At 36.3% G+C, this 25937-nt stretch overlaps 1 long non-coding RNA gene across 1 annotated transcript in view; it reads left to right on the top strand.

Moving 5' to 3' along the window:
- The window catches only part of LOC123568417 (uncharacterized), a 518489-nt gene that overhangs the window by 392315 nt on the left and 100237 nt on the right, over positions 1-25937 (top strand). The gene's annotated exons all lie outside the window — the stretch shown is intronic.

Raw genomic sequence — 25937 nt, 5'->3', positions numbered from 1 at the left:
AAAAAAAGACAGGTGGAGTCTCAATAACTCTCAAATTCCTGGTTTGGGTAAATGGCTATATAGTATGGCCATTCACAGAGTGAGAGTAGGAAGACAGACGTTTCTGTCCCTCATCTTCTTAGATTAGTTTAAACCTTTGAGGCAGATCTGGAGCATTGAAATGCTATAACTAGCAGGCCTTGCTTATTTATTTTTGTACAAATATTTATGCCCATATATGCCAGGCTCTGTGCTGTTAGTCTGATGCTGAGGATATTGGTCAGGGACATAGACATAGATTTTGAAGTTATCACTAGAAACATTGTAGGTAAAACCAAGAGTATTATGAGGTTGACTAATGAGCATTTTTTAAAAAATTTTACTTTAAATTCTGGGATACATGTGCAGACTGTGAAGGTTTGTTACATAGGTATACATGTGCCATGGTGGTTTGCTGCACCTATCAGCCCGTCGTCTAGGTTTTAAGCCCCACATGCATTAGGTATTTGTCCTAATGCTCTCACTCCCCTTGTCCTCCAGCCCCCGACAGGCCCCAGCGTGTGATGTTTGCCTTCCTGTGTCCATGTGTTCTCATTGTTCAACTCCCACTTATGAGTAAGAACATGCGGTGCTTGGTTTTCTGTTCCTGTGTTAGTTTGCTGAGAATGATCGCTTCCAGCCTCATCTGTGTCCCTACAAAGGACATGAACTCTAATGAACATTTCTTGAGAGAGAAAAGCAGGATTTAAGTGACAGAATCATGGGAATGCTGAAGTTTTAATCATTCTATAGAGCAAGAATCTGAGAAGGAAAGGCTGCTAGGGTAGTAAGCGCAGATAGAAAGATGAGAGTGGAATTATAGTAATCGAAGCATAGGAAGTACAGGCTTTACAAATGAAAGAATGAATAAAATAAATATAAACAATGTAAAATAAGTCATTATAATGTATAAAATTTCACAGAGAAGTCCAAAAATATGTTATAAAAATATTTTGTCAATATGAAACCCATTGATAATTTTAGTTAAAGCAAGATTCAATGGAATGGGGGAGTCAGAAACTATTGGGTTATATTGAGAACTGAGGATACAGCAGAACAGATGGATACAACAACAGGAAATTTAGTTAAAAGTGGAAGGAGAAAGAACTAGCAGCTTGAGATTTTAAAATGATCTGGGGAAGATTTTCTTTTTCAAAAAATATTAGAAATTTGAATATATTTACAACCTCTGCTGGAAAGATAATAAAGATGGGCTGGTGGTAAAGAAATGAGAAAGGAAAATATGAAATATTGTTCAGGATGAGAAGGAATGAGGATGAGAATGTAGCTGGAGTGGATAAGTAGATACCCTGTCATCTAAAATGGAGATCACATTTGTAGAAAAGAGAGTGGAAAGTTGAGGAAGGGGCTGGGTGCAGTGGCTCATGCCTGTAGTCCTAGCACTTTGGGAGGCTGAGGCAGGTGGATCATGAGGTCAGGAGATTGAGAGCAGCCTGGCCAAGATGGTGAAACCCCGTCTCTACTAAAAATATAAAAATTAGCCTGGTGTGGTAACACATGCCAGTAGTCCCAGCTACTCAGGAGGCTGAGGCAGGAGAATCACTTGAACCCAGGAGCCAGAGGTTGCAGAGAGCCACTGCACTCCAGCCTGGGCGTCAGAGTGAGACTCCGTCTCAAAAAAAAAAAAAAAAAAGTAAAGAAGAAAAAAAAGAAAGTTGAGGAGGTTTACACTTGACCAGCACTAGATGCTTTGACTATATTTAAATGATGTCATAAAATGTTCAATATCTAATAATTATTGAGAAAATAGCTAACACATTTGAGTAGATACAATATGGCAAGTAATGCTGTATGAAAGTGCATGTATTATCTCACTTAATCCTTATATCAACTTTAGGAGGCAGCAGCTCCTTTTCCTCTTCTTTTTCTCTTTTACATGATGAAGTAAATGAGGCACCCAATTTTAAATAATTTTAAATAAATCATTACATTTATTTAAGTTTTAAATAAATCACCTAATGTTGCAGTTAGTAAGGGAAAGAGTCAGAATTTGATCTCAAGCAGTGTCCTCCAGGATAGGGCTCCTGAAGTTTTCCATACATCATCTCATTCAATTTTCAGATCAGTTCTGGAAGATATTTATTGTTGTTTCCCCAAACTATTCCTGCCTCAAGTATGACTCAGTAGGAAACCGTTTCTTGTGACCCGGAAGTTATGGATCTTCTGGATTTTAAGGGAGATAGTGAATGATGACTGCTAGAAGTAAACACCAGCCCATCACAGGTCTGGGCTTTTTCCCCTGCCCAGGAATCAGCTCTTTGAGGGTCAAAGGGAACCTGATCACTCTGGATGGAAGGTGTGGGAAGGAAGCAAGCAGAAGATAGGCTTTGGGAAGGATCCTGTTAAAAGGAAAGCAATACAGTGGGAGGAAGCAACATGTAACTGAAATAGAAAATTCTAGATAATAAATACCAGTAGATGTGTGCAATGACATTTTTTTCAGAATGAATAATAAATTATATGTTTTGCCTCCCACATACAGATGGTATAAATGTTTTAATTACTGAGAAGTTGATGTAGCGATTCAAAAAAATGTTTGAATAAAGAAATTATCTGTCATTTTACCATTTCAATAAAGCAATTGGTTTCCTTTTTGTATATTATATATGTATAGTTAATGTAAAAGAAACATTTCATTGTCTGCTTGTATTAAAATATTAACATAAACATTCCCATGTAGCATGTTAGTATCTTTTCAATGACTTTATTATACCCAATTAAGTAAATGTAAGTTTATTGTTTGGCATTTTGGTGATTTTCTTTTTTACTATTGTAGCTAATGCTGTGATGAACATGTCCATTTATGTAACCTCCTGCCTCTGTTGAATGAATTCCTTAGGATAAATACTCATGGAAAGGATGGTTAGATTACATGGTATTAACCTTTGAAGTTTTTGCTGCAGACCAGATAAATTAAGTATTTAGTGTTTTATTCAACTGATTTTAAGTGTTTTAATTTTTTCTTTCCTCTTGGAAAGACACTCCATGTATCTTACTCATTTTTTGGATGCCAGGAGTTGAGGGTTCAAGGGGTAACATGTTATGAGAAAGAATTTCTGAGACTAAAGCAGAAGCAAAGAAGAAATCAAAATAGGCAGAACCTTTGTAATTCATCTATGTTGGCACTCCTCCCATGTATTTCTCTCTTCATTTTCTCCCCTCACACACATACACTTTTCCAGTACCCTAGATGTTCTTAGGTGTGGAAGATGGAATTGCAGAAGCTTATCTGCAGCTCCCAGGCATGATAAAGATCAGGCACTTAATAAAAGTGAACGACTGGGGGAATTTGTAGATGGGGAACATTCTTCCTTGGAAGTTTCCTTGTTGAAACAATGTAATTTCCCTTGGAGGTCTTGTCATATTCTACCATTATTTTGATGGTATATTGATGGTATATTTCTCCTAGGAAATCCCACCCTTTTAAAGTTAAACACAGTCACTTTATGTAGCAGAGATGGGCTCTTCAATTCCATTTTCTCTTGTTCCATAATATTGGAATTTCTTCTCTTTCCTAGTTGACTGAGTGAATGTAAACAATTCAGTGAAGGCACAAAGGAAGCCCCTTAAATGTGGTGGCTACACAAGATGGGAAGAATCAGGACTCTACTTGATGAAAAGTCACTGGACTGTGACTAGAGTGGGAATATGCCTCTAATGTGTTAAGCCACAGAGATTAGAGTGGCAGTTTCAGAGCTGTTGTTCACGATCCTGACTGATACACTTTTTACAGTGATGAGAATAAATCCACAGGACTTTGCTGAACACCTCAAGATAATCATCCCTAAGGTAGAAGGTTGAAGCAAATCTTTAAAAAGCTCAGAATCTGGGCCCATGTCTCTGACTTTTTCGCTCAGTGCTAGGGGTACAGAGCTATAAGCCTAATGAGGTTGTCATTTATTTCCAAAGAACCTGAAAGATCTGGGGTGTAGTATTCTGAATATGCATTGATAATTCTGCCTAGGTAAAAGTGCATGACAGCTTTGCCTTCAGAAATAAATCCCTATTCTAGGAGATTTTTGTTTGTTTTTTTAATATCAACACTCTTTGGCACAGTTAAACGGCCAAAGTGATTAGGTGCTAAGAGTGTGGACAAGGTCTCTAGATTATTAAACCACTACACTCATGCAAAATGAATAATTTGAATTCAATATCTATAATGCCATAAGAGATAAATGACCGTGAGATCTCCCGTGTATGGTTATTCAGATGCAACTCTGGGGGAAATCCACCTCACATGGAGAGATATCTGCCTGAGGTGATTAGGCTGGAATTTAATTTTATTTAAATGTGTGAACACTTTTAATAAGGCTCTGGAGGTATTACAAAGTTTGCAGAATCCTTATATTTGAAAAATGTTTTATTTTGCTTGATAACACGTAGAAAAGCCCTTATTGTGATTAGCATTTGAATAGCAGGATCATCTTAATACTCTTGTTATTAATATGACAGATTTGATTTTCTCAAAGGTGACAATTGAACCCAATTCTCAGATCAGTTAATCCATGTATTTATGTAAATTGAACTTTTCTACCTTGTAATTTGGTTCTGGAGTACATTGGATTTCCTTCTGCCCTGTGGGGCTCATACATCAATTTAAATCCCTAAGTTACTGGCCTACTTTCTGCTGGATATGAAGATTTAGGTTTCTTTCCCTGAGTTTTGATGATTGTTCATGTGTTTTTTGCTGCAATGGACAGTCTAACATCATTCGTGGGCTCTTGAATCTCTGTGAATCTGCATCTGCTTCTGAACCTCATGCTTCAGTTGGGTCTGCATCTGCTTTAAGTTAATGATGTTACCTGTACACTCGCTGGTGCCTTTTACACAAAAGTGGGAAGGCGAAGCAGAGGGAGAAGATAAGATAAGATTAGCATGTATTTTTACCTCTTGTTGTACTTCCTGTTTGGTATTAGGCTCCTCAAGTTCTCTCTGTCTGAACATATCACTGTTTCTTTTCCTCCCTGAGAGTTGCCCCTGCTCATTTGCATGGCTCCCAGCTTCCTTCTTGCATTGGTCCATGTTATACTACTTCTGTCTTCACTTGGAGCCATATTTTAGAACATCTCTGGATTCCACACCTATGGTTCCTGAGTCTGCACCATGTGTTACTGCTCAATCAGAGCCTCTTGCCTCAGAAAAACCACCTTCCCACGTGTGACTACCAGCTTCATTTAGAAGACACAGGGAATGTTCTTCCACCTCTGAATATAGCAAGGGTGCAAAAATCCTGATTGGTATTATGTGTCAGATATAAATCTGGACTGAAATTCAGATTCTTAAAAAAGATCACAGTATCTTTCATTGCCAATGGTCCCTGTGTCTTGACCATTCATCCAGACCTGCTGTCACTAGTCCATTACATTTAATCAGCATCTCCTTTCCAGTAAACTTCCAAGAGCCCCCACATTTGTTCCTTCTGATTTTTCCAGCCTTTGTTGCCAATCTGTCTTCTGTATATAGTGGTATGCTTATTGCCCCTGGAAGGTGCCCATTTCTTTCTCCTCTGGGAACATTATTTGAAATGCTTTTCTATTGTTAGTTTGGCTAAATCTCATCCATTCTTCAAAGCTTAATTCAAGTTTTACCTCCTTCAAACCAACATAGAAATCTCTCTAAACTTCCTGACAGGAGGTGTCCGACTACTGTTTGGACATCTCTAGAAAGACAAAAACACAGCCCTTCCAAGGTATAGCCAGCTTCCCGTGGCATTTGGAATATGAACTGTGTTGTTGTAGTCAGACCTTTGCAAGATGAGAACACAGCAAGAAATGAAGTATCAGTAAATCTGGATTCTAATCTCCTCTCAGTCACTAACCTGATACATGACCTTGGGAACTTAATTCTCCTTTTGTGTTTCAATTTTATTTTTCTGCAAACGAGAATGCTACATGAATAAACTCTCAAATATAACTTCCATCAGAAAACTGAATTCATTATAATTTCAGATAAATTGTTATAATTTTCATCTCAAACAAAATAAGAAAATATTTTTAACCAAGTCTTGTATAGAAATCATAGTGTGTTCTCCAAACTTAGTAAATGTAATAAAGTTATTAGGTGATGCATTTTTTTAAAAAAAGAATTCCACCATTAGGATATATTTGTAAAGTATACTTTAAAATCAGTGTCAATATTTTAGAACCATTCCATATATTCATCCTTTAAATATATGGCAGTTTTCCTATTATTTTGATAGCAAACATCCTTTTTTCTCTCATTTTTTTTCAACAAATATTTTTCTTCTATGCCTGTACACTGAATATCAAATGAAAATACACCTAAAGATAAAATGTATGATAAAACTTGTATTGGTGAAAACAGTGCAAAATTTATATAGGTGTTATGTTGGTAGCTCTAGGTTTTTCCAAAGGAAATCCAAAGGCATGCCCATCCAAAGCTTATAGAAAAGAATTATACTGTACACACTGCAGGGTACTACTGAGAACTTTGTAAGTTTGAATATTTCAGGGTCTGAGAGGTTGTGGCTGCACTCTCCAGTCCCTTTGGGGTTTGTTAAGTTCCCTTGAGAATTGGAAAGCGGTAGTGTTGGTACACGAATGATAGCTGAGTGAAGAGATAGAAAGTCTCTGCAGTGAAGTTTTGATAAAATGATCCTTGCAAACAGCCAGCAGCATTTCTACTGGGCATTTGGAGAAGCAGGTGGATTCATCTTTCAAACATTAAAGAAAGAGAAATTCTTTCTTCTAGGTTGGTCTGAAATGAGAGAGAAATGGCCCTGCCAGGGCTAGAGAGGTAGGATCACAGCCTCATTGCTGACAGTGACTGCTAACAGGGTGCAGCTTTTGTCACGTCACACTGCTAGAATGCACCCTATTGCTGACAAAGACATTGACCTTTAGTAAATCAAGTGATTCGCTAAAATGAGAAGCCAGAAGGAAATGCATTGCATAATGTAAAGAGTGTATGTGTTACTGTTGGAGATGAATGCCACGTATAATAAAAATGCTAAGTATTCTGTCCTTCCTAACTAAATACATAACCCCAGGGTCAGTCATAAACAAAGCACACAACCTCAGAGCATAAATTGGATGTAGATCTGATAGAGTTTTTAGTCTTCTTAGGCATCTCTGCAGCCCTCCTTGGTATAGAAGAAGGAAAATGATAAATGTGATGGAGGAGTTTGGAGTTAAAAGGCAGATTCTGCTTTTGAACTTGTTTATTGTAGTCCTTAACATAAGTCATTCTTTCTGAGCCTCAGCTCTGAACCCATAAAATGGGGATAAAGTTGTTACAGGGGCTGAATGATGCAACAATATAAACAACTTTTAATATTATGATCAGTCCACCTCCATACAGTTTTTCATAATGGTTGTGCTACTTTATATTACCACCAGCAGTTTGTCAAGGTTCTCTTCTCTCTATATCCTCGTCAATACTTGGTGTTTTATGATTTTTTAATTGTAGCCATTCTGATTAGAGTGAGGTGTTATCTTCTTGCTGTCTTTATTTGCATTTCCCTGATAATTAGTGATATTGAACATTTTTTTCATATATCTTGGGCATTTGTATGTCTTCTTTGGAGAAATGTCTATTCAGATCTTTTGCTCATTTTAAAATTTATTTTAATTGGTAGATATATACATATTTTGGGGTACATGTGATCATTTACTACATTCATATAATTTGTAAGGATCAAATCAGTGTGATCGGAATATCCATCACCCTAAATAGTTTTCTATTATTTATTCTAGAAACATTTGAAATAACTCTTCTAGCTATTTTGAAATACATAGTAGATTATTGTAATTTTGCCCATTTTTAAATCAGGTGTTTTTTTTTGTTGAGTTGTAAGAATTCCTTGTATATTTTGAATATTAACCCTTAACTAGATGTGCAGTTTGCAAGTATATTTTCACAATCTGTAGGTTCTTTGCTTTTTAGATTTTTGTTGTTGTTGTGAAGTAGCTTTTTTAGTCTGATGTAATCCTATTTATCTGTATTTGCTTTTGTTGCCTATGCTTTTGCAGTTTTATTAAGAAAATTATTGGTTAGGCTAATGTTATGGAAATTTTCACCTATGTTTTCTTCTAGTACTTTCATAGGTTTAGGTCTTACTTTCAAGTTGTTAGTCTATTTTGAGTTAATTTTTGTATATGCTGAGAGATAGGGTCTAGTTTCATTCTTCTTCATGTTGAGATCCAGTTCTCCCATGACCATTTGTTGGAGAAGCTGTCCTTTCCCCATTGTGTATACTTGACATGTTTGTTGAAAAACACTTGAATGTAGATGCTTGAGTTTCTTTCAGGGCTTTGCATTCTGTTCCACTGATCTATGTCTTCTTTTATTCCACTACCATGCTCTTTTGTTTACTACAGCTTTGTAGTATGCTTATAGCATTTAATAAGTCAGGTAGTGTGATGCTACCAGCTTTGTTCTTTTTGCTCAAAATTGCTTAGGCTATTCAGGGTCTTTGTGGTTCCATATAGATTTTAGAATTTTTTTTTTTTGTAAAGAATGACATTGATATTTTGATAGAGATTGCATAAAACTAGCATATAATCCAGCAATCCCACAACTGGGTATTTATACAAAGAAAATGATATTAGTACATTGAAGAGCCATCTGTACTCCAATGTTGACTGCAGCATTATTCACAATAGTGAAGATATGGAATCAACAGTTCATCAATAGAAGAATGGATAAAGTAAATGCGGTATGAATATAGACAATGAAATACTATTCATCCGTAAAAAAATTCTTTAATTTGTGGCAATATGGATGAACCTGGAAGACATGTTCTGTAAAATAAGCCAGGTACAGAAACACAAACACTACATATTCTTACTCATCAGTGGAATCTTAAAAGCTGTTCTCACCAAAAGTAGAGAGTGAAATAATAGTTACCAGAGGATGAAGAGGGGAGAAGGGAGACGGAATGATGAGAGATTGGTTAGTGGCTTCTGGTATTCTATTGCATAGAAAGATGACTAGAATTAATAATAGTATATTGCATATTTCATAAAGTTAGAAGAGAATTTTTTGAATGTTCTTATGACAAAGAAATGATTGTTTAATCAATTTAAATGTACTAACTACCCTTGTTTGATTATTATACAATGTATATATGTATCGAAATGTCACATTGTATCCCATAATTTGTGTAGTTACTGTACGTCATTCTTAAAAGTTATGATCAGTCTATACATTTTTGAAAATTATGTATAATCTCTATACTTTTAGTCTGGCTTCTCCAGGAAGTGAAAAGGAATAAGGTTTTAACTGTGTAAAGATTTTACTGTAGAAAATTGATGTGTAGGAGAAAATAAGGAGAATCTGTAAGAGGCTGGGAGAGCTGACAGACCTTGATACAAGCGGGACCCTGAGTGAAGGGGAGAGGAAGGAAGGTTGAGTAGATGGACCATAGACTGCTGTGCACTCTAAGATTTGGCAGAATCAACCAGGAGTCTTTAAACCAAAGATGGCTCTCAGGAAACAGAGATGGCTCTCTGTGTCTCTTAAAAATGAGTTCTACCTTAGTATCTTTGCTAAACTTGGGCATCAACTAGGATAAGCATGGCTTTGGTGCAAGCACAACGATGGGTACCAAAGTGCAGCAGCTGGATCACTTCGGCTCCTGATTGTTGGTATCTGAAAAGAGCATTCTCACGGCTGCCTTGTATATTTTACACACAAGGACGGTTTCTCCGAAAAATGGATCTAGATGATAAGGAACCTGCCATAAAGAGATGCAGGGCACAGTGGATGGCAGAGGAAATCGCTACTATACAAGTTCCAAGGCCAGATGAGCCATGTTCAAGGAGACCAGTGTGGCTGGAACACAGCAAGTGAGGGGAAGACTGCAGGAGGTGATGGCAGGAAGGTAGCCAGAGACCCTTACAGGTCCTGGGAACTGTTTGTTTTAGCTTTTTTTCTTTAGCATGAAATACAAACTAGATTGTTTAGTTTTTGGTTATTATTATTATTGTTATTTTTTGGCAGGAGAGTAGCCTGTTCTAATTAAATTTTTTTAAGGATTAGTCTGTCTGAAGTATTAGAAATGGGTTGTCTGGCACAAGGGCAGAAGAAAGAAAATTAGATAGAAGATCAAGTCCAGGCAGAACAAGAGGAAACAGGACTTAAACTGGGAGGTAATGGTGGGAGTGGGAGGGAGATAACTGATGTAACATATGTTTTAGAGTCAAGGATTATGCCTATGTCTTTGGCTTTAGAAATCCTGTAGAGACCAGTGTATTTTATTAAAGTGAGAAAGGAGAAAACTGATTTTAAAGAGGGAAGATAATTTTTTTTTTGAGTTGGACATATTTAGCTTCAGATGCTTATTGGACATTAAGTAAAATATGTAAAGAAGGAAATTAGTTAAGGAGTTTGGAACATAGGGAGGAGATGGGATCTGGAGATAGGAGTTGCTGATATATACATAATATTTAAATCTGTGGTACCAGATAAGATTACTTACAGAAGAAATGTGACTAGAGAAGGGAAGATGTCCTAGTACCAAGTCCAACTTTGAGAGATCTGGAATATATGGAAAAAATAGCAAAATATACTGTGAGGGGGCAACCAGTAGACTAGAAGAACCAGAAGAGTATGGGGTGGAAACTTAAGAAAAAACCTGTTTCAAGAAGCAGGGAGAAATCAGTGATATTCTATGACACTTTAAAGTTAAGTAAAAAGATTGAAGAAGTGGCCATTTAATACTGCAACACAAAATTCACTATCGTTCCCCTGCTATAGGATAATAGAGATTTAGTGATTGCTCAAGAGCCATGGTACTAATATACAGTAAATCCAGGACTCACATGAAGCTCTGCTGTTAAATGAATATACTTAGATTAATTCAGTATTCCTTCCTCCATTCATTTTATGATTGATCTCTCTAGGTTAGTAATGCTGAAGTTTTAGTCTCATCTCAATTACGTTGGGAACTCTTTAAAGAAGAGACAATGGTCTACATTCCTGGTGAATCTACCTTAGCATTTAACATAGCACACTCTACTCAGAGAAGGTACTTGGAGTTAGCTAGCTGGTTGCACAAGAGTTACATTACGTGGTAATAATCAATGCTGACAGTGCAAGCAGGAGGAGCAGCAACCAGTAAGAGCCATATTGTTGAATTCATGTAGATGTTATTGAGAAGAAATGTTTCCCTTTTCTACCTCAAGTGAGTCCAGAGGTCACTTCTGCAACAAACAGAACTTAATTGGAGAAATTTGGTATTGTGTGGGTCCCTAAAGCAATTCTTTATTCCCAAGTTTTCTGACATAGAATTTAGGAGTACAAAACTAACTTAATTTTGTGACAGAATAATCTTTAGACACATTTGCTATTTCTTGGTTCAGTTCACTTGACCTACAAGGCTTATAAAATCAATTTTAAACTGGTAGTTACCAATTATGAAACTGTAATTATAATTATTTAAAATGAAGGATGGGTTGAGTGGCTCGTGTCTGTAATCCCAGTACTTTGGGAGGCAGAGGTGGGAGGATTGCTTGAGCTCAGGAGTTCGAAACCGGTCTGGGCAACATAGTGAGACCTCATCCCTAAAAAAATAAAATAAAAAATAACAAAACAAACATGCAAACAGATAAAACCATTATATAAATGGAGTATAAACTATATTTGCTGTTTTAACAGCAGAAGTGGAGTATGAGTTCATCAGCACAATGGTAAGACTTTAAAGATGAATCATTTTCTTCTCCATATGCAGATCTGTCTTATTATATGCCAAGAAACCCCAGGAGTAAATTCTGACCAGGATTTTATGTATTTTACTACCATTTAGTATGTGAAACAGGTGTTAGTGGCTTTGTAAATGAAGGATACATCATCCGTGTTGCCATACTCCATCGATTTTGAGACGGTGGGGACCTAAGGGAGTTTGGCTTGGAGAAAACACTGATGACATGTGAACTGTCAATAAATATTTGATGTGCTGTCATGTGGAACAGGAAGCAGACTTGTTCTGTTTGGCTTCAGTAGGCAGAACCAGGACTAATATATGGGAATTATATGGAGGCAGATGTAGACTCAAGTTTAGAAAAAACTTTCTAACAGTTAGAATTGTTTGAAATTGAAGAGGGTAATTACCTGAAGTAGTCAGTTCTCCAGTGCTTGGGGCATTAAAGAAGAGATTTAAACATTTTTTTCAAGGATGTTTTAGAAGTGTTCTTACATTATACACATGCTGGGAGTAGGTGATCTCCAGGGCATCTTCCAGATCAAAGTAACTGAGGTATTTTAAGGTTTATGTAAGATTGGAGTTATATTATGAAAGGATGACAACAGTTCTCCCTATTTCTCTCTCATTTCACATGTATACCATTATCACTATGTGCCACTATTTTCGGCCCCCAAAAATAATAATCATGGTACACTCACGTGGACTGAGATAGCCGCAGAAGCTCAGTTATCCTTGGCTATACAGGTTGAGTATCCCTCATGTGAAATGCTTGGAACCAGAAATATCTTGGATTTTTGATGTTTTTTGGATTTTGGAACATTTTCATGTACATAATGAGTTGTCTTGGGTGTAGGACCTAAGTCTAAACATAAAGCGCACTTACGTTTCACATATACCTTATACACATAGGCTGTAGGTTATTTTATACAATTTTTTAATACCTTTGTACATTAAAGTTCATGTACATTAAACCATTAGAAAGCAAAGTTGTCACTTTCTCAGGCAGCCATATGGACAATCTGTGTTTGGCACTACCATAAAACTTGACTCTGGATTTATGCTACTGATAAACAATCATAGTCTTACAGTTATTCATGTGTAAGTGAAAAATAATGTGTTCAAGGTAACTTGTGGCATCGAATCAGCATCCAAAAAGTTTCAGACTTTTGAGGATTTTAGATTTTGGACTTTTGGATCAGGGATGTTCAATCTGTATCTGAGGTTTTAGTCCCTCTGTATGTTCACGCTTCCTATGTTCTTAACTCTTCTCCTCTAATGCTACTTCCTTTTACTCCTCCCCTTATCAAATCTTTCAGATATAGCATGCTCTCTAGCATTTTTAAAAATTAAAAGACATTTTCTATATTCCTAAATGTATTACTAAATATCTTTTCTGCCTCCTACTGTTACAAATATAAAACTCTGTCCTGCACCTTCTGATTGTCTTGCATTCTTTCAAAGTGAGGAATCCTTATTGATTACAATATATTTGCCATATTTTGGGAGATGAGACCTTTCTCTGTTTCTTTTTTCACAATTTTAATTCCAAATTATTATTTTTATCCCTGTTCTCTTAAATGCTTGCACCATGTCTCATGCTACCCTATTAAATTTCTCAGGGTAGCTTTATCTAGCAACTCTTCCATTCTACTTTTCTGTCCACTATAGCTCAAATGTTTTATAAAGTTCTGTTCTTATGTGGAGGGCATCCAATATTCATTTTAAAATAACTTTCTTCTCTTTGGACATATGCCCAGGAGTAGAACTACTGGATCATATGGTCATTCTATTTTAAATTTTTTGAGGAACCTCCATACTGTTTTCCATAGTGGCTATACTAATTTGCATTACCACCAACAATGTACAGGGGTTCCCTTTCCTCCTCATTCTCTCCAACACTTATCTTTGCCTTTTAGATAACAGCCATTCTATTGGATATAAGGTGATATCTCATTATGGCTCATATTTACGTGATGATTAGTAATGTTGAACATTTTTTTTTCATATACCCGTTGGCCATTTGTATGTATCATTCTGAGAAATGTTTACACAGATACTTTGCTTATTTTTAAATTGAAATATTTGATTGGTTTTGCCACTGAGTTTTTTGAGTTATTATATGTATTGAATATTAAATCCTTTCAGATATATAGTTCACAACTATTTTCTCACATTTTACATGTTGTCTCTTCCCTCTGTTGATTGTTTCCATGGTTGTGCAGAAGCTTTATAGTTTGATATAATCCTCATAACTAACTTTGTGTTTGTTACTTGTGCTTTTCAAGACCTATTTTTAAAAAAGCATTGCCAAGAACAATATCAACAATGTTTGTCCTTTTTTCTCTGGTTTTACAGTTTCAGATGTTATGTTTAACTTTTAAATTCATTTTGAGTTCATTTATGTATACAGCGTGAGAAGAAGGGCTAATGCATTCTTCTGCCTGTGGATATCCAGATTTCCCAACACCATTTATTAAAGAGACTGTCCTTTCCCTGTTATGTGTTCCTCACAGTGTTGTGAAGAACAAATATGACCATACATATGTAAGTTTATTGTGGGGCTCTTTATTCTTTTCCTTGGTTGATATGGCTGTGGCTGTTCTTAGTCCAGTAACATGCTAATTTGATTATTATTGCTTTGTAGTACATTTAAAATCAGATAGTATGGTGCTTCCAACTTTGTTTATTTTGCTCATGATTTGACTATTCAGGGTCTATTTTTGTTCCAAATAAATTGTAAGATATTTTTCTATTTCTGTATAAAAAGTCATTGAAATTTTGGCAGGGATCACTTGGGATAGTAGGGATGTTATAACAGTATTAATTCTTTTAATCCACGAACACAGGGCATCTTTCCATTTATTTGTTTCTTTTTCACTTCGTACATTTATTGAAACAATTATATTGTTTTTGTCTTTCATTATGTTAGTGTGGTATATCACATTTATTTATGTGTGTATGTTAAACCATCCTTGCAGTCGTAGGAACAAATAACTCTGGTGAATGATATATTTTTTATTGTGTTGTTGAGTTTGGTTTACTAGTATCTTGTTGAGGATTTTTGTATCTATGTTTATCAGGCATATTGGTCAATAATTGTTTTTCTCACTTGTAGTGTCCTTGTTTGGCTTCGGTATGAGATTAATGCTACCTTCATTAAATGAGCTTGAAAGTGTTCCTTTAAAAAATGTGTAAGATTTCAAGAGGGATTGGCATTAATTCTTTACATATTTGGTAGCATTTACCAGGAAAGTAACCAGGTCCTGGAAATTCCTTTGTTTGGGAGGTTTTTGAAACTGATTCAATATCTTTAATTCTGATTATTCTGTTCAAATTTTCTATGTCTTCATAGTTGCATCTTGGTAGGTTGTATGATTTTAGGAATTTATCCATTACTTCTAGGTTATACAGTTTGTTGGTATATAATTTTTTATAGTAGTCACTAATGATCTTTTTCTATTTCTGTGGGCACCAGGCCCACACACCTACTGGCTCAGGCACTGATGCTGCTCACTCAGTAACTCACATAGCAAGCCTGCCTTCAGATTTTGCCAAATGACTTGCTTGGAATCTCTGGGTGAACTGACTGGTATAGGGTTTTCCCTGCTATAGCCAGCCTATAAAGACTGGAAGAAGTGCCTTCTTCTTTAAATGTGCAGATCCCAACACAAAGCCATAAGGATTATGAATAATCAGGGAAAATAACACCATCAAAGGAATGAAAGAAAGCACCAGTAACTGATCTTGAAGAAATGGAGATCTACAAATTGCTTGAGAAGTAATTCAAAATAATGTTCAGAAAGCTCAATGAGCTACAAGAGAACAAAAATAGACAACTAAGTAAAGTTATTTTTTTTTAGATGACTGAAAATCTGGAAGGGGCATTAAGATGGCTGACTAGAAGCATGTGTTACTTGCCTCCTCCAGAAAGACAGACCAAAATAGCAAGTAGATAATTATACTTCAAATAGACCATGTAAGAGCGAACACTGGAATTTAACAGAGAAAAGACAGGAAACATCTTAAGTAAAAAAGAAGAGCGATGTGAGGCAGCCTGCTTAGTTGAGATCTGGTGGGAGCCTGGACAGGCTTTCCCATGCAGGTAAAGGGTCAATGAGAGAGCCCTGGTGATCTACCATCCCACAGCAGACTCCACCAATCCTAGCCATGGGAGAGCCCATAGATCTTCACAGGCTCTGAGACTAACATAGGGAGCTGTCAAGAGACCACACAAAGGTATTGCTCCAGAGAGGGAAACTCACATTGGGTCAAATAGCCTCTGAGTCTTAAGTAGCTACAGCAAGGCATGATATTAAAAGCCCAGTCCCCACCAGACTAAATCCTGCTTGAGTGCCCGGTGGCCCCTTATCTCCATATTTCTGGAGCCCCATTGACGTTCCTGTCCTTAGCCACTGACGCAGTTGACTACTGCTGCCAAGGCTGAATTACCAATCCTGCTACCCACCGCAGCAGAGTTGCCATGCATTTTCATGTATACTGAGAACAAACCCTGCTCCCTACAGCAGCAGTTGCTACAGACTTCCACTGCTGGGGCCAAAGCACAAATGAAATGCATGCTCCCCAGACATCTGCATATGCCTAAGGCCACTGAAAGCAATCCCACCCTATGCTGCCCCAACTCTAGCATTCTACCAAGGGCTTAAGTATTACCCTGCTTACAACAGCCAGCTCTTGCGTGTGACACTGGGGTTGGGGGTTGAGGGTTGGAGCTAAGGACAGGTTTGCCCAGCCCGGTGTCATCCCCTGAGTCACTGAGCAAGTTGGCTAGAGGCCTGGGGACAACCCAGCTTAGTCTACTACCATTGGCCCACCTGTGAGACTGGGGACTGGCCCACTCAGCCCATTAAAACCACCAACAACAGTGTGGATCACTTGGGAGCCATAAAGTTGTCCTGCCACTGTTACTGACATTATGCATGACATGTCTGCTGCCCAGGGGCCTGAGATCCTGCCCACCCACGTGACCCACAACTGCCACTACTGGCACCTGAGCGAGCTGCCTGGAAGCCCCAAAATTGCTCTGCCTGAACCCACTGATACCAGTGCCAGTCGATGCCACCCTGGGGCTGAAGAATAGGTATGCTCAGCACACCTCTGCCACCACTGAGGCCCACAGACAGGCCCACCCAGCATCCTCATTCCCAGAAAAGCTGTAACAAAGTCTCCACTAACAACTTCACCCTAAGTTACTGAGGAAATTACAGATACTACTGATGCTGTTTACAGCTGAATAAAATCATGAAGTCTACACTACTGCATGCATCCAGAATCCAAGCCAAAGTACTTTACTCAAAAAAATACCATAGATACATCGTCAGAAAAAAAGTCCTGTTCTACAAAAGCAAATTCAAAAAAATTAGAATAAGTTCCTGTTACACCAGATGCACAGATATCAATGATCAATGTAAAGACACAAGAAAGATGAAAATTCAAGGAAATATAATACCTCTAAAAGAACAAAATAATTCTCCAGCAATAGATCCCAATGAAAAATAAATTTACAAAATCCTGGAAAAGAATTTAAATTAGTATACTGAAGAAGCTCAGTGAGATGCAAAAGAATATAGAAAAAATAAGAGAATACAGAAAAGTAATAAATCAGAAAAAAACAGTTCCACATATAAATGAGAAATTAACCAAAAAAGAACCTGAATAGCCATACCATTCTGATAAAAAGAACAAAGCTGGAGGTATCACACTGCCTGGTTTCAAAATATATTAAAATGCTATAGTAACAAAAACAGCATAACATTGTTATAAAAACAGACACATAGGCCAGTGAGTGAAAATAGAGAAACAAGAAATGAATCCACATATTTACAGACAACTAATTTTCCATGAAGGTACCAAGAATGTACTTTGGGAAAAGGACACCCTCTCTAGTAAATGATGCTGGAAAACTTAGATATTCATGTGCAGAAGAATACAAGTGGGCCCCTCTTTCTCACCACGTACAAATATTCAAGATGGATCAAAGACTTAAACATTAGACCCCGAACTATAAAAATACTAGAAGAATAGTGCTGTAATAAACATACGTGTGCATGTGTCTTTATAGCAGCATGATTTATAATCCTTTGGGTATATACCCAGTAATGGGATGGCTGGGTCATATGGTACATCTAGTTCTAGATCCTTGAGGAATCGCCATACTGTTTTCCATAATGGTTGAACTAGTTTACAATCCCACCAACAGTGTAAAAGTGTTCCTATTTCTCCACATCCTCTCCAGCACCTGTTGTTTCCTGACTTTTTAATGATCGCCATTCTAACTGGTATGAGATGGTATCTCATTGTGGTTTTGATTTGCATTTCTCTGATGGCCAGTTATGATGAGCATTTTTTCATGTGTCTGTTGGCTGTATGAATGTCTTCTTTTGAGAAATGTCTGTTCATATCCTTTGCCCACTTTTTGATGGGGTTGTTGGTATTTTTTCTTGTAAATTTGTTTGAGTTCTTTGTAGGTTCTGGATATTAGCCCTTTGTCAGATGAGTAGATTGTAAAAATTTTCTCCCATTCTGTAGGTTGCCTGTTCCCTCTAATGGTAGTTTCTTTTGCTGTGCAGAAGCTCTTTAGTTTAATGAGATCCCATTTGTCAATTTTGGCTTTTGCTGCCGTTGCTTTTGGTGTTTTAGACATGAAGTCTTTGCCCATGCCTATGTCCTGAATGGTACTACCTAGGTTTTCCTCTAGGGTTTTTATGGTATTAGGTCTAACATTTAAGTCTCTAATCCATCTTGAATTAATTTTCATATAAGGAGTAAGGAAAGGATCCAGTTTCAGCTTTCTACTTATGGATAGCCAATTTTCCCAGCACCATTTATTAAATAGGGAATCCTTTCCCCATTTCTTGTTTCTCTCAGGTTTGTCAAAGATCAGATGGCTGTAGATGTGTGGTATTACTTCTGAGGACTCTGTTCTGTTCCATTGGTCTATATGCAGCACTATTCACAATAGCAAAGACTTGGAATCAACCCAAATGTCCATCAGTGACAGACTGGATTAAGAAAATGTGGCACATATACACCATGGAATACTATGCAGCCATAAAAAAGGATGAGTTTGTATCCTTTGTAGGGACATGGATGCAGCTGGAAACCATCATTCTCAGCAAACTATCACAAGAACAGAAAACCAAACACCGCATGTTCTCACTCATAGGTGGGAACTGAACAATGAGATCACTTGGACTTGGGAAGGGGAACATCACACACCGGGGCCTATCATGGGGAGGGGGGAGGGGGGAGGGATTGCACTGGGAGTTATACCTGATGTAAATGACGAGTTGATGGGTGCTGACGAGTTGATGGGTGCAGCACACCAACATGGCACAAGTATACATATGTAACAAACCTGCACGTTATGCACATGTACCCTAGAACTTAAAGTATAATAAATAAAAAATAATTAAAAAAATACTAGAAGAAAACATGAAAAACACTTTAAAACATCAGTCTAGGCAAAGATTTTATGGTTAAGACCTCAAAAGCACAGGCAACAAAAATGAAAATAGACAAATGGGACTATATTAAACTAAAATGCCTCTGTAGAGCAAATGAAACAATTGACAGACTGAGGAGACAACATGTTGGATTGGAGAAAACTTTAGCAGAGTATTCAACATGGGGCTAATATTCAGAATATACAATAAAATTAACTGGAAGAAAATTACATTTAAATGTGAGCAAAGGACATGAACAGACATTTCTCAGAAAATACATATAATTGGCAAACAGGTATATGAAAATATTTTCAGCATCAGTAATCATCAGGGAAATGTAGATTAAAATCACGATGAGACATCATCTCACCTCAGTTCAAATAGCTGTAACTAAAAAGACAAAAAATAATAGATCTAGTAAGGATATAGAGAAAAGAGAGCTGTTATACACTGTGGTGGGATTTTGACTTAGTCCAGCCACTATGGAAATCAGTATGAATATCTCTCGAATAACTAAAAGTAGAACTACCATATGATTCAGCAATCCCACTACTAGGTATTTATCCAAAGAAAGAGAGATCAATAAATTGAAGGGATACCTGCACCCCCATGTTTACTGAAACACTATTAACAATAGTAAAGACATAAAATCAACCTAAGTTTCCATCAGTGCAGAAATAGATTTAAAGATACATACAATATACACAAAAATATACACACAATATAATACTATGTGACCACAAAAAGAGAATAAAATGTAATTTGTAACAACATGGATAAAACTGGAAGGCATTATGTTCAGTGAAATAATCCAGTCACAGAAAGACAAATATAGTATGTTCTCACCTATATATGGGAGCTAAAAACATTGATTTCATGGAGGTAGAAAGTTAATGGATGGATACCAGAGACTGGAAAGGGTGCCTGGGTGAGAAGAAAAAGACAAATTGGTTGATTAGTACAAACATACGGTTAGATAGAAGGAATAAATTATAACGTTCAGTGGCAGAGTAGGGTGACTATAGTTAACAATGTATTGTATATTCCAAAATAGATAGAGGACTTAAAATGTTCTCAACACATAGAAATTATAAATATTTGAAGTGACAGACATCCTGAATACTCTAACTTGAATATTACAGTCTATGAATATAACAAAATACCACATGTACCCCATAAAGATCTACAAAGCTTATATACCAATATAAATGAATACATTAAATACACTTAAAAGTAATTAACAAAATTAGAAGTTCAATAAAAAGATAAAACCCATAAAAATGGAAAATTCCAGACAAAGAACACAATGACTGAAGTGAGAAATTCAATAGAGTTTCAATAGCAGGCTTAATGAAGCAAAAGAGTCAGTCATCTCAAAGCAAGTTATTTGAAATTATCTTGCCAGGGGAAGAAAAACTTTAAAAACAAACAAAAAAGAATAAAAAAGAAAAAAGAATGATTATGAACCTATGAGACACCACCAAGCCTACCAACATATACATTATGGGAATATCAGAAAGAGTGGAGAAAGACAAAGGGAAGGCAGTTTATTTTAAAATGTGATACATGAAAACCTCCCAAATTGGGAAAGAAAAATGGCCATACAGATCTGTAAAGGCTGAAGAATCCCACAATGATTAAATATAAAGAGATTTTCACTGAGAAACATTAGAAACAAATTACAGAAATTCAAATGCAAAAAGAATTTTGAAACCCTCAAGAGAAAAGCAACTCGTTACTTATATGAGACACCCCCTCCCTCCTTAACACTGTCAACAGAATTCTCAGAAGAAATCTTGTGTGATGGGACAGTGGGAAGATACTCAAAACGCCAAAAAAAAAAAAAAAAAAAAAAAAACCCTAAAAAAACTGTCAACCAATAATACTATTCCTAGCAAGGCTGTCTCTTCACATGTCTAGTAATTAAGTAATTTTTAATAATATGCCACACATTATATGTGAAATAACTGTAGAGGCCCTTCATGATGATATGTTTAATCAGAGATTGCTTCATTTTTCTGTTATGAAGAGAGAGTGAGGGTCGATCTGAGTACTCAGAACAGCCAAGGTTTGCACTGTATTGGTTTGATTTTGGTTTAAAAGATTCAGAATATTTCTGGTTGATTTCTGTTTCTATGAAATTACTCTCCACAAATTGTTTATTGAAAGTCTTGTGAATGTTTATCTCCTTGGCCATGAAAACTGAAGAGATTCATTCCTCATTTTCAGGGGTTTACAGCTCATATCTTTGGCCTCCCCCCCCAAAATGGCTTCAAAATTTGGAAAATATCTTGAGCGAAATAGCAGTGTTTCAGGGGTAGACTGCTTCTTTTGGAAGATTTTTTTCTCTAAATAATAAGATGTGGATACTTTTATTCTGTTTTTAAAAATCTATCAGTCTTCTCTCCCCAGCCTTGATGTAGCCCTGACATTCAGTAAATATTTTGTGGAGAAAACTAGCCATGGCTTTAAAGGCTCTAGGGTTTTCAACATGGTGTCTATCCCTGTGTAGAGCTACTAAACACTTTTCTAGTTACTCTCTTTCATAGTAGAGTCTCTCTCTTTGGCTCAATACTTAGCAGACTCCCCAAACTGTCAAATGCTATGTCAGTCATAATCACTTTATTTCAAGATAGTTCTCCCCATTCTGGAATTTTAGTTCATTTAGTTTTTGTGATTCATGATGCATGTGAGACCTTATGAATTATTATTTCTCCACTTTGGGATTATGCTTAGAAAGTTCTTCTCAGTGCTAAGATTTAAAAAGTAAGGCACCTTTATTTATTCCTGGAACCTTTATGTTTAAATCTCATATTTATATACTTATACAAAATTGTAATAATCAGATTCCTCTCCTCACTCAAATGGCTAATTATCCCGACATAATGTCTTAAGAATGTTTTTACTCACTGATTTAAAATACCTTTATTTTTACCATGTATTAAATTCAGATGTCCACTCACATATTATTAAGGACCCTATTGTTTTTATTTCTCTATTTTTTTCAGGATCTTAAAATATATATTTTAATTATCAATTTATGATATATTTTAGTATCCAGAAACATTGGTTTTCTCTTTTTGGCCAAGTTATTAAAATAAATTAGGACTTTTGGATGGTATTTTTCTATGGTTTGGCTCTGCGTTCCCAAACAATCTCATCTCAAATTGTAATCCCCATGTGTCAAGTGAGAACGTGGTGAGAGTGATGAGACCATGGAGGTGGCTTCCCTCATGCTGTTCTCATGATAGTAAGGGAGTTCTCTTGAGATATGGTGGCTTAAAAGTGTCAGTTTCCCTTGCACTCTTTCCCCGTCTCTCCTGCTGCCTTATGAAGAAAGTACCTGCCTCCCTTTCACTTCCACCATGATTATAAGTTTCCTGAGGCCTCCCCACACATGAGAAACTGTAAGTCAATTAAACCTCTTTCCTTCATAAATCACCCAGTCTCACACAGTTCTGTATAGCAGTGTGACCACAGACTAATTCACCATTACATTTAGATTCAGAATGATATATTCATAAAAAGATAGCAAGGAGGATGAAGAGACACAATATTCCAAGTGTAATTGGCTACTTATTTGTTTAGGTGTTGATTAAGGAAACAGTAAAGCAATACAGGTATAAAAATGCATGGACTTTATTACCAGAGATAATATTAAAAAGGTATGCTAAGATTAGGCGTCAGTAACATATTTGGCCATCTGTCAGTAAACTCAGTGTTGGTTACACTGGCAAATTACCCCAAATTGTAGCATCCTAACACAAGTTGAATCCTTATCCTTATTCAGGAAAAGTTCACTGTGGTTCCTATGGGCTTTCCTGGGGTTCTCTATGATTGGTGAACTTGGCAATCCAAATTCTTTCCATTTTCTGATTTTACTCACTTAGCATCCTTCAGCTGCTCAGATATGGTGAAGGAACAAGAACATAGGGGAGTTTGTGAGGTATTTTAGGAGCAAGTGTGGATAAAGCATAAACCTCTGATTCTCAATGATTTACTGAAAATAATAGAAGGGAATTAAAGATATACACACTATAAATCCATTTTTGTATTTTTTGTATTTTAGATTTCATAGACATAAAATTACTTTATTAAATTGTGATGAAAGTTTTTAAATTCCTACTCTCAATTGTTTTTTAACTTTCAGTTTCACATGTGCAGGTTGATTCTATAGATAAGTTGCAAAATATGGGGGTATAGTGTACATATTATTTCATCACCCAGTTAATAACCATGATACTCAATAAGTAGCTTTTCAGTCCTCACCCTCCTCCAACCCTCCACCTTGAAATAGGTCTGGGTGTCTATTGATTCCTTCTTTGTGTCTGTGTGTCCTGAGTGTTTTGCTCCAATGTGAAGAACATGTGGGGTTTGGTTTTCTGCTTCTGCATTAGTTTTCTCAGAAAGATGGCCTCCACCTCCATCCATGTGGCTGCAAAGGACATGATTTTCTTCATTATTATTACTGCATAGTATTCCATGGTGTATATGTAAACATTTTTCTTTACCCAGTCCACCACTGATGGGCATTTAGGTTTATTCCATGTCTTTGCTATTGCAAATAGTGCTGTGATGAACATACATATGCATGTGTCTTTATAGGAGAGCAATTTATACTCCTTTGAGTATATACTTAATAATGGGATTGCTGGGTCAAATGGTAGTTCTGTTTTATGGTTTTTGAGAAATTGCCAAACTCCTTTCCACAGTGGCTGAATTAATTTACATTTCTATCAGCAGTGTGTAAGTGTTCTCTTTTATCTGCAGCCTTGCCAGTACTTGTTATTTATTGACATTTTAATAATAGCCATTCTGACTGTTGTGAAATGTTATCACCTTGTGGTTTTGACTTGCATTTCTCAAATGATTAATGATGTTGAACATTTTTTCATGTGCTTATTGGCCACATATATGTCTTCTTTTGAAAAGCGTCTGTTCATGTCCTTTGTTCACTTTTTAATGGACTTGTTTTTTGCTTGTTAATTCATTTAAGTTTCTTACAGATTCTGGATAGGTGACCTTTATGAAATTCATGGTTTTCAAAAATTTTTTCCCATTTTGTGGGTTGTCTGTCTATATTGTTGATAGTTTCTTTTGCTGTACAGAAGCTCCTTAGTTTAATTTGGTTTCATTTATCTATTTTTGGTTTTATTTCAATTGCTTTTGGTATCTTCATGATAAAATATTTGCCAGGGCCTAGGTCTAAAATTGTATTTCCTAGGTTTTCTTGAAGGGTTTTTATAATTCTAGATTTTACATTTAAGTCTTTATTCCATCTTGACTTGATTTTTGTATATGTTAGAATAAGGAGGATTCAGCTTCGATCTTCCGCACATGGCTATCCAGTTATCTCAGTGCAATAGAGTGAATATAAAGTCTTTTCTCCATTGCTTATTTTGGTCAGCTTTGTCAAAGAATAGATGGCTGTATGTGTGCTCTCCATTCTGTTCCATTAGTCTCTGTGTCTGTTTTTGTACCAGTGCCATGCTGTTTTGGTTACTGTAGACTTGTAGTATAGTTTGAAGTTAGATAATGTGATGCCTCTAGCTTTGTTATTTTGTTTAGAATTGTGTTGATTATTCATGCTCTTTTTTGGTGCCATATAGTTTTCAAAATAGTTTTTCTAATTCTGTGAAAAATGTCATTGGTAGTTTGATAGGAATAGTATCGAATGTATAAATTGCTTTGGGCAATGTGGCCTTTTAAACAATATTTATTCTTCCTATACATGAGCATGGAACATTTTTCCATTTGTTTGTGTCATCTCTGATTTTTTTCAGCAGTGTTTTATAATTATTATTGTAGAGATCTTTTACTCCCCTAATGAGCTGTATTCATAGGTATTTTATCTTTTTGTGGCTATTTTCAAAAGGACTGCATTGTCAGTCAGCTTGGGCATTATTTGTGTATAGAAATGCTATTGATTTTCTTACACTGATTTTGTATCCAGAAACTTTTCTGAAGTTTCGTACAAAAAAAGATAGTTTGAATTCCTTTTTTTCTTTTTGGATGCATTTTATTTCTTTCTCTTGCCTGATGGCTCTGGTTGAGACTTCCAACACTGTGTAGAATAGGAGTGGTGAGAGTAGGCATGTTTGTCATATTTCAGGTCTCAAAGGGGAATGCTTCCAGCTTTTGCACATGCAGTATGAAGTGGGTTGTGGGTTTATCATAAATGGCTCTTACTATTTTGAAGTATGTTCCTTAAATACCTGGTTTGTTGAGGTTTTTAACATGAAGGAATGTTGAATTTTATTGGAAGCCTTTTCTGCATCAATTGAGATGATCATGTGGTTTTTGGTTTTACTTATTTATGTGATTAATCACATTTCTTAATTTACATATATTGAACCAGTCTTGCAGTCCAGGGGTTACACCTACTTAATTGTGGTGGATGAGCTTTTTTTTTTTTTTTTTTAATACTTTAAGTTCTTTGATACATGTGCAGAATGTGCAGGTTTGTGACATAGGTATATATGTGCCATGGTGGTTTGCTGCACCCATCAACCCGTTGTCTACATTAGGTATTTCTCGTAATGCCATTCGTCCCTTAGCCCCCTCCCCACAAAAGCCCCAGTGTGTGATGTTCCCTTCCCTGTGTCCATGTGTTCTCGTTGTTCAACTCCCACTTATGAGTGAGACTATGTGGTGTTTGGTTTTCTGTTCCTGTGTTAGTTTGCTGAGAATGATGGTTTCCAGCTTCATCCATGTCCCTGCAAAGGACATGAACTTATCTTTTTTTTTTTTTTAATGGATGCACAGTATTC

This window comes from Macaca fascicularis, chromosome 13, assembly GCF_037993035.2.
Source record: "Macaca fascicularis isolate 582-1 chromosome 13, T2T-MFA8v1.1".
Lineage (NCBI taxonomy): Eukaryota > Metazoa > Chordata > Mammalia > Primates > Cercopithecidae > Macaca > Macaca fascicularis.
The sequence above is the reverse complement of the archived record's forward strand: the minus strand, read 5'-3'. Positions and strand labels throughout refer to the sequence as shown.